Below are 7692 nucleotides of genomic sequence, written 5' to 3' on the forward strand. Positions count from 1 at the left end.
AGACGTAATCTAATTGTTTTTCATCTGTGTAGCCCTCAGGAGCTCAATGGTAAGTTCGGCAGTATTTAGGCTAAACATTGGGGTTTGATACGTGCATAATGCAAAAAGTTCATTTTGTAGCTTTGTGCGATGTGTATTCTTAACGCTTTATACTGTCGATAAGTATATATTTGAATAAACGCCTCCATCGTACTTTAAACTTAGACAGTTTAACCTATAAGATTTAAATACCAGTAATTAAGCCACTTTTTAAAAACTAAATCTATTTTTATGTAGGGTAAAGTTATTTAATTAAAATTAATTTGAGAAATTGACGTGATGAAATTTTCTGTCACCTGGCAAAATCAAAACTTCCAATTTTAAGGATTTGAGGACTCAAATATTGCATTAAAACATCTCTATTTTCATTCAGTGTTAACTTTCTTCTCAATACAAAGTAAAATTTTCATGATCAAACGAGCTAGAATTGTCATTATTCATTAGTCACGTGTCTGTTTGTCTCTTACTATCAACAACTAGATATGCAAACAAGCAACAAAATTTATTTTCAAAAATTGAAAATATAATCAGGGTGCTAAGTCTTTGTGGGGTGGAGTGTTTTGGATTTCGCGCAAAGCTACGCGAGGGCTATCTGCGCTAGCCCTCCCTAATTTAGCAGTGTAAGACTGAAAAAAAGGCAGCTAGTCAATCACCACCCACCGCTAACTCTTAGGCTACTCTATAAGCAACATATATTGGAATTGGCTGTCACATTATAACATCCCCACTGCTAAAAGGACGATCATGTTTAGTGTGACGGGGATTCGAACCCGCGACCCTCAAATTACAAGTCGAACGCCTTAACCGCCTGGCCACGCCATGTTTGTGAACTTACAAATATGAAGTGTATATGTGCTACCCCCCCCCCTCAAAAAAAAAGGATGAAAGATTTTGCTATTATAATAACAAGCTGGATCTAATGAATGCTCTCTATCTCTGCCTGGCCAGGTGGTTAAGGCGTTCGAATCGTAATCTGAGGGTCACGGGTCCGAAACTCCGTCACACCAAACATGCTCGCCCTTTCAGCTGTGGGGGCGTTATAATATACGGCCAATCCCACTATTCGTTGATAAAAGAATATCCCAAGAGTTGATGGCGGGTGGTCTTACACTGCTAAATTAGGGACGGCTAGCTCAGACATCCCCCGTGTAACATTGCACGAATTTTAAAAAAACAAGCAAACAATCGGTTGTTTGTTATCTATCCATTAGCGAAGAGATTCTGAGAGTATGTTTATTTCTTAATTATGCATATATACCATTAGTCTCGAAATTTTTGTTGAGACATTATTTTGAAGTTGGCCTGCAATTGAAAACAACTTTTATCAAACATCACCGAAGAAATATATTAAATTGTTTTTGTTACGTGGACCTGGCATTATTTTTATCAAATAATCCAAAAGAGTTCGCCCAATAACAGAACATGTTACAACACTAACGCCAAGAATGAGTGGGATCATTTTGGTGCAAGTGAAATTTTCAAGATAACTGAACGAAAACAAAGCGAGATCAAAACTTTTTTAAGTGGTGATACATCGGTTTGAAAAAAATGTCAAGAAGAAAAAGGCAGAAAATTAAAATAAGGTAGGTAGGTATTCAATGTTTATTGGCACAAAGCTAGAAGGCTATCTGTGCCAAACAAGATGTAGTACAGTATAGGTATAGGGCAATTGAGGTAAAAAGTAAAATATGTAAAATTAGGAACTGCCAGGAAGACTAAAGCAAGAAGTACACCCTTGCTGACAGTCACCTGAAGTTGGCCTTTCCAGTCCTGGGTTCAATTCAAAAGAAAAATAAAAACCAAAATGTGTAAAATTAAGGCTGAAGTATTAAGATCAAATTTGCAGACAGTCACCTGAAGTTGGCTTTTCCAGTCCTGGGTTCAAGTCAAAATAAAAATTGAAATGTGTAAAAGACATCGTGTTAAAACATTAAAATGTATAAAAGAAATCATGCTAAAACACTATATAGTCTGATAAAAAAAAAACTTAAATTAAGTGTAAAAGACCAATGGCTCTTAAAAATGTAAAAACATGAGTGAGATGGGCAGTATCACCTATAACATGGGCCAAAGTCAAGGGCAAACCTGTCTCACAAATATCTTTAAAATGGTGTCGTCGTTCTATGTTGTAACGACGGCATGATAATAAAATGTAAATGATTATGATTTGAGTGCTACATAGACCACACATTGGTGCAGCAGTACCAGATAAAAGAAAGTGGTGGGTTAAAAAAACTGTAATCAATGCGTAGCCTTGCCAAAACAACCTCCTCTCTTCGATCCTTACAGAAGCAAGAGGGCCAAGGACCTAGAGAAGGTTTGATTTGAAAAGCTTGTTATTGTGTTGCTCATTCCGAGTTGCCTGCCATCTGGTGTACAGTCTGGATTTGATAACTGGACCATAGTCCATGTATGGAATGTGTACTGGGATGATAGATCCAGAACAGACAGACTTTGCTGCTCTGTTGGCCAGCTCATTACCACAAATACCAACATGACCTGGTATCCAAAAGAATTGAACGGAGACAGATGAGAAAGATGGGCCGGTTTGTTTGCAGTATTGATAAGAAGAGGGTGGTGACTATCATGGAATGATTTCAGGACCAATAGAAAGCTGAGTGAGTCTGTATATATTGTACAATTTGTATAGCGCATTATTTCAATATGTGTTAGGGCAAGAGAGATGGCATACAATTCGGCAGTGAAAACAAAAACTATAGGGAGGGAGTCTGTGTGCCACATTCGAACTGTCACAAACCATGGCAGAGCCCACTGAGTCACTCGATTTTGAACCATCTGTATACATAGGAATGGATGGATTAAATGAAAGATGTTCAGCAAAGAAAGACCGATATTTCCAATCAGGTGTATCTGCTTTCCTCACATGACTCAAAGATATGTTACAATTGGGGATAGTAATTTGCCTAGGTGGAATAGGCTGATTTGAAGAGACTGCAATGTTATTCAAGGATAAATCCAATTCTTCTAATTGTGCCTAGATACGGAGACTAAAAAGAACAGTGGCAGATTTTCTGTTATTAAAAGTGTGGTCCATTGTGGTTGGAAAACACAGCTCCAGGTAGGATGCTGTGATAAGGATTGAAGTTTGGGAGCATACATTAGAGATAGTTGCGAACAGCGAATATATAGAGGGGGTTCGTGAGATTCTACATACAGACTTTGCACGGGAGAAGTACCAAAAGCTCCAATGCAAAGCTGAAGCCCCTGATGATAGACAGGATCCAACAGTTTTAATGCAGAGGATAAGTTTGGATAAGACGAGGGCATGATAAATTTTGAGCATGGAGTATCGATCTGCTCCCCAAGAAGTAGAAGAGAGAACACGGAGAATGTTTAATACTTTTAGACGTTTGATAAAAAGTTGCTTGATGTGCGACATAAAATTTAATTTACAATCAAATATAAGACCTAAGAACTTTGCCTCAGGGATAACAGGAAGTACAATGTCATCAAGACGGAGTTCTGGATCTGGATGGATTCCCTGTTTGCGGCAGAAATGTATACAAACGGTTTTAGAGAGTGAAAGTTTCAAACCATTTGCTGTGGTCCACTTCTGTATCTGATTGATTGCAGTTTGTAGCTACCGTTCAATAAACCACATGTTTGATGACTGACATGAGATGTGAAAGTCATCAACAAAATGACCGTTTGCAGCTCTAGGGGGTAGCTGTTCATTGATAGCATTAATCTTTAAAATGAAAAGTGTGACGCTCATAACACAGTCCTGAGGGACTCCAAGTTCCTGTGGGAAAGAATGAGAAAGTGTAGAGCCCACACGCACTTGGAATCGGCGCTTCATAAAGAATTCCTGGATGAAAAGTGATAAATTGCTACACAATCCATACGAGTGAAGGTCTTGTAAGATGCCATATCTTCATGTTGTATCGTCGCATTTTCTTTAAAAAAAAAAAAAAAAGCCCGGCATGGCCAAGTGTGTTAAGGCGTTCGACTCGTCCGAGGGTCGCGGGTTCGAATCCCGGTCGGATAAACATACACGCTCTTTCAGCCGTAGGGACGTTATAACGTGACGGTCAATCCCACTATTCGTTGGTAAAAGTGTAGCCCAAGAGTTGGCGGTTGGTGGTGATGACTAGCTGCCTTCCCTCTAGCCTTACACTGCTAAATTAGGGACGACTAACGCAGATAGCCCTTGAGTAGCTTTGCGCGAAATTCAGAATAACTAACTAATTAAAAAAAAAACAGTAACAAGATGTTGTCGCCTTAAAAAGGATTCTCTGATTGATGTTTCTAGGCGAATTAGGTGGTGTATCGTAGAGCGTTGTCTTCTGAACCTACACTGAGTAGGTGAGACGAGGTTGTTTGATTCAAGAAACCAAATGAGGTGGGCACTGATTATCCTCTCCAAGATCTTACTGAAACAACTTGTCAAAGCAATGGGACGGTAATTCAAAGGAATTGGTGGATCCTTCCCAGGTTTCAGAATAGGAAGTATGATAGCTTGTCGCCAAGCATCTGGATAGATATTTTCCTGCTGTATCTGATTAAAGACAGCTAGGAGAATAGTAAGAGAGTTCTGGGAAAGGTGGCGTAACATCTCAAAATGTATATTATCAGGTTCAACTGATGTATTGCCAGACTGATGAATTGCAAGTTTGAGTTCCATCAGTGTAAGAGGGCAATTGTTGTCATAGGAATGGTCAGTTGAAAAGGAAAGAGGCAGATGCTCTGCCTGTGTTTTAATGGCTAAAAAGGAAGGGGATAAGTTTGAAGAGATAGATACATGAGAGAAGAAGTCCCCAAGAGTATTGGCAATGCTCTGTGCATCTGCAACTTCGTGGCCATCAGATATTAAGATAGAGAGGGGGGGCAGAAGTATATCTTCCACTCACCCTCCAGATCTTATGCCATATAACTTTTGTGCTGGTGGTTGAAGAAATGCTGGAAGTGTATTTAATCCAAGATTCCTTCTGGCTTTGACGTCTAACTTGCCTAGCGCGTGCACGAGCTTGCTAAAATGCAATGCGGTTTGAGAGCGTGGAATATCTTTGAAATTTATCCCAAGCACGTTTCTGAGTTTTTCGTGTTATAAAACAGGCAGAATTTCACCAAGGGCGGGGATACCGTGGGAAATATGTCAAGGTTTTGGGGATGCATCGAGTAGCAGCTTGAATAATACTGTTGGTTATTGTTGCTATAAATCATCTATGGATGATTTACATAAGATGGCAGGATCAAGTTCCGAGAGAATAGTGAAAAAACGCCAGTTGGCCTGGACCAACTTCCACCGAGGTACGTGGGTTGGGTGGTACTGATCACGGCCAATCTCTCGTATGATAATGGGAAAATGATCACTACCTCGTGGATTGATGTCAACCTCCCAGGAAAAGTGAGTGAGTAGCGAAGGGGAACAGACAGAAAGATCTATAGTTTTAAATGACTGGCCAGGTGCATGAAAATATGTGTAAGAGACAGGTTGTGGTTTAGGAGCAAAAGCTCTGTGGCGTGCCCTCTCATATCAATACAGGAACCACCCCAGGTGCCCATTGAAATCTCCCAAGATTATTAAGGGGGTTGGCAGTTGCTTAATGAGGGTATCGAGGTCTGATTGATTATAATGCGTTTCAGACGTAAGATATAGATAGCAAATAGTGATGGTACAACCCAAGGAGACACGGATAGCTACAGCCTCCAAGGGTGTGGTCAATGACAGGGACCAGATGGGCACATGCTGATCAACCAGCAATGCAACTCCCCACGTCCCCGTCCTACACATAGCCTGTTGTTCCGGTTTAATGAATAGTGTCGGATAGTAACTGTATTTGTAGGCTGTAGAAATGTTTCCTGCAAAGAAAGACATATGGGATGATACAAGTCAATCAGATCTTTAATGTCAATCACATTTGATTGGAAACCTCGACAGTTCCATTGGAATAGTGTGGCCATGTGCAATTATTTCAGAGGAGAAGACGGTAAAGAGTCCTTCTGCTTACGACTGCGTTTTTTTTTTTCTTTATTGGATGTGGGTCTATCGCCCTCTATGGATCCTGCTATAGCTCGAATGATCGAGTCTATATTTATCGGTACACGTACTAATGATTGAGGGCGCGGACGAGTGTTGCTTTTTAATTTTTGGGGTATCAAAGAGGGAGACCCCATGGAAACGTCTTGACTTGAAGAAGGTAAAGTTCGGCAATGAGTAGAAGGTGTGGTCAGAAGAGAGATGGAAGGAGACACTGATTCGTGAACTGTAAAAATTAAAAGTTTTGATTTTTCTGCTACACCACAAAATCGTTAAAAAGGCTTAAAACGACACTCACGGCCAAAGCAAGCGATAGTATTGTCAATGTATAGATAACATTAACATCGCTTGCTTTGGCGTGATTTTCGTTCTAAGCCTTTTTAAGTTAACTCTTCTGTGTTACGTGTATCTAAACATGATGCACAATGACATTAATATCGCTTGATGGCCGTAATTTTCGTTCTAAGGCTTTTAACGCTTGCCGTATAACTTGCACTTAAAAAAATCGTTAAGGCTTTCCAGGTGTGCCGCGAAAATTTACAAACTGTCGTAGTGTGCCGCAAGTCAGAAAAGGTTGAGAACCACTGCAACAGGACGACCTGAACGTGGCACATCACTTACGCCGTAGTCACCTGATCTGAACTTCTGAAACCACCTTCGACATTTTCTTTCATTGAGAGACTCCGCACCATAAACATCTTGAACGTTTCGTGTAGTTTCTGCTGCACTTTTGTCTTTTTTAAACTCATAAAACATTATATGCCTAATGTGCTCCTCAGACACATCCATTTTCATAAGGGTTTATTTGATTAATGATCTAAAAATGGAGTTGGGTTAGTTTCTTTTATTTGTATAAACATTTTTATTCACGTCCTACTATATATTTTAGTCATTAAAGCCTTTTATAGAGACAGAAATAATGATGCAAGTTCTGTATTAAATTTTCGGACATTACTTATGGGATGACCTGATACAAACAAACATCATCACATAATAAAATTTCTTGATGTGAGTAAAATAGCATTCTGGGAAGTCTTTGCGAAACTTATGAGACAGCAAATTATACTTTTATTTAGTTATGGTTTTGTTTATTGTTCATTTATTATTTACATTATTCGTTCTGTTGTTTAGTCCAACAATAAATTTTTGTTATATTAAAGTATTAACTCGATCACCTTCTAGCTAAAGCAAGTTGAATTTGAGTATGTTTGAATTAAGAAACTGTCGCCAGCTTCCTCTAGTGATATCGTACTGACATTAATGTTCAGAATCATTGTGTAAATTAGCTGGTCGTATAAGATGTAACCTCGAAGTTTAACAATTAATAAAAAGCATGTCTATACTTTAAAGTTTAAACATTTCAGTTCAGGAGGTATAATTAGAAGTAATTATTATTGATTGTTATTTGATATTTTGATTTTGAAGTGGTTTAATTCTAGAATATTGTTTTTGTTTCGGAATTAGATAAATTATTGTGGTTCCTTTCCTAATTACTTTGCTTAATGAAATTAATAACGTTGATTAATCCGAGGGTCGCAGGTTCGAATCCCCATCGCGCCAAACATGCTTGCCCTTTTAGCCGTGGGGACGTGATAATGTTCGATCAATCCCACTATTCGTTGGTGAAAGAGTGGCCCAAGAATTGGCGGTGG

The sequence above is a fragment of the Tachypleus tridentatus genome, chromosome 7 (genome assembly GCF_004210375.1).
Source record: "Tachypleus tridentatus isolate NWPU-2018 chromosome 7, ASM421037v1, whole genome shotgun sequence".
Classification (NCBI taxonomy): Eukaryota; Metazoa; Arthropoda; class Merostomata; order Xiphosura; family Limulidae; genus Tachypleus; species Tachypleus tridentatus.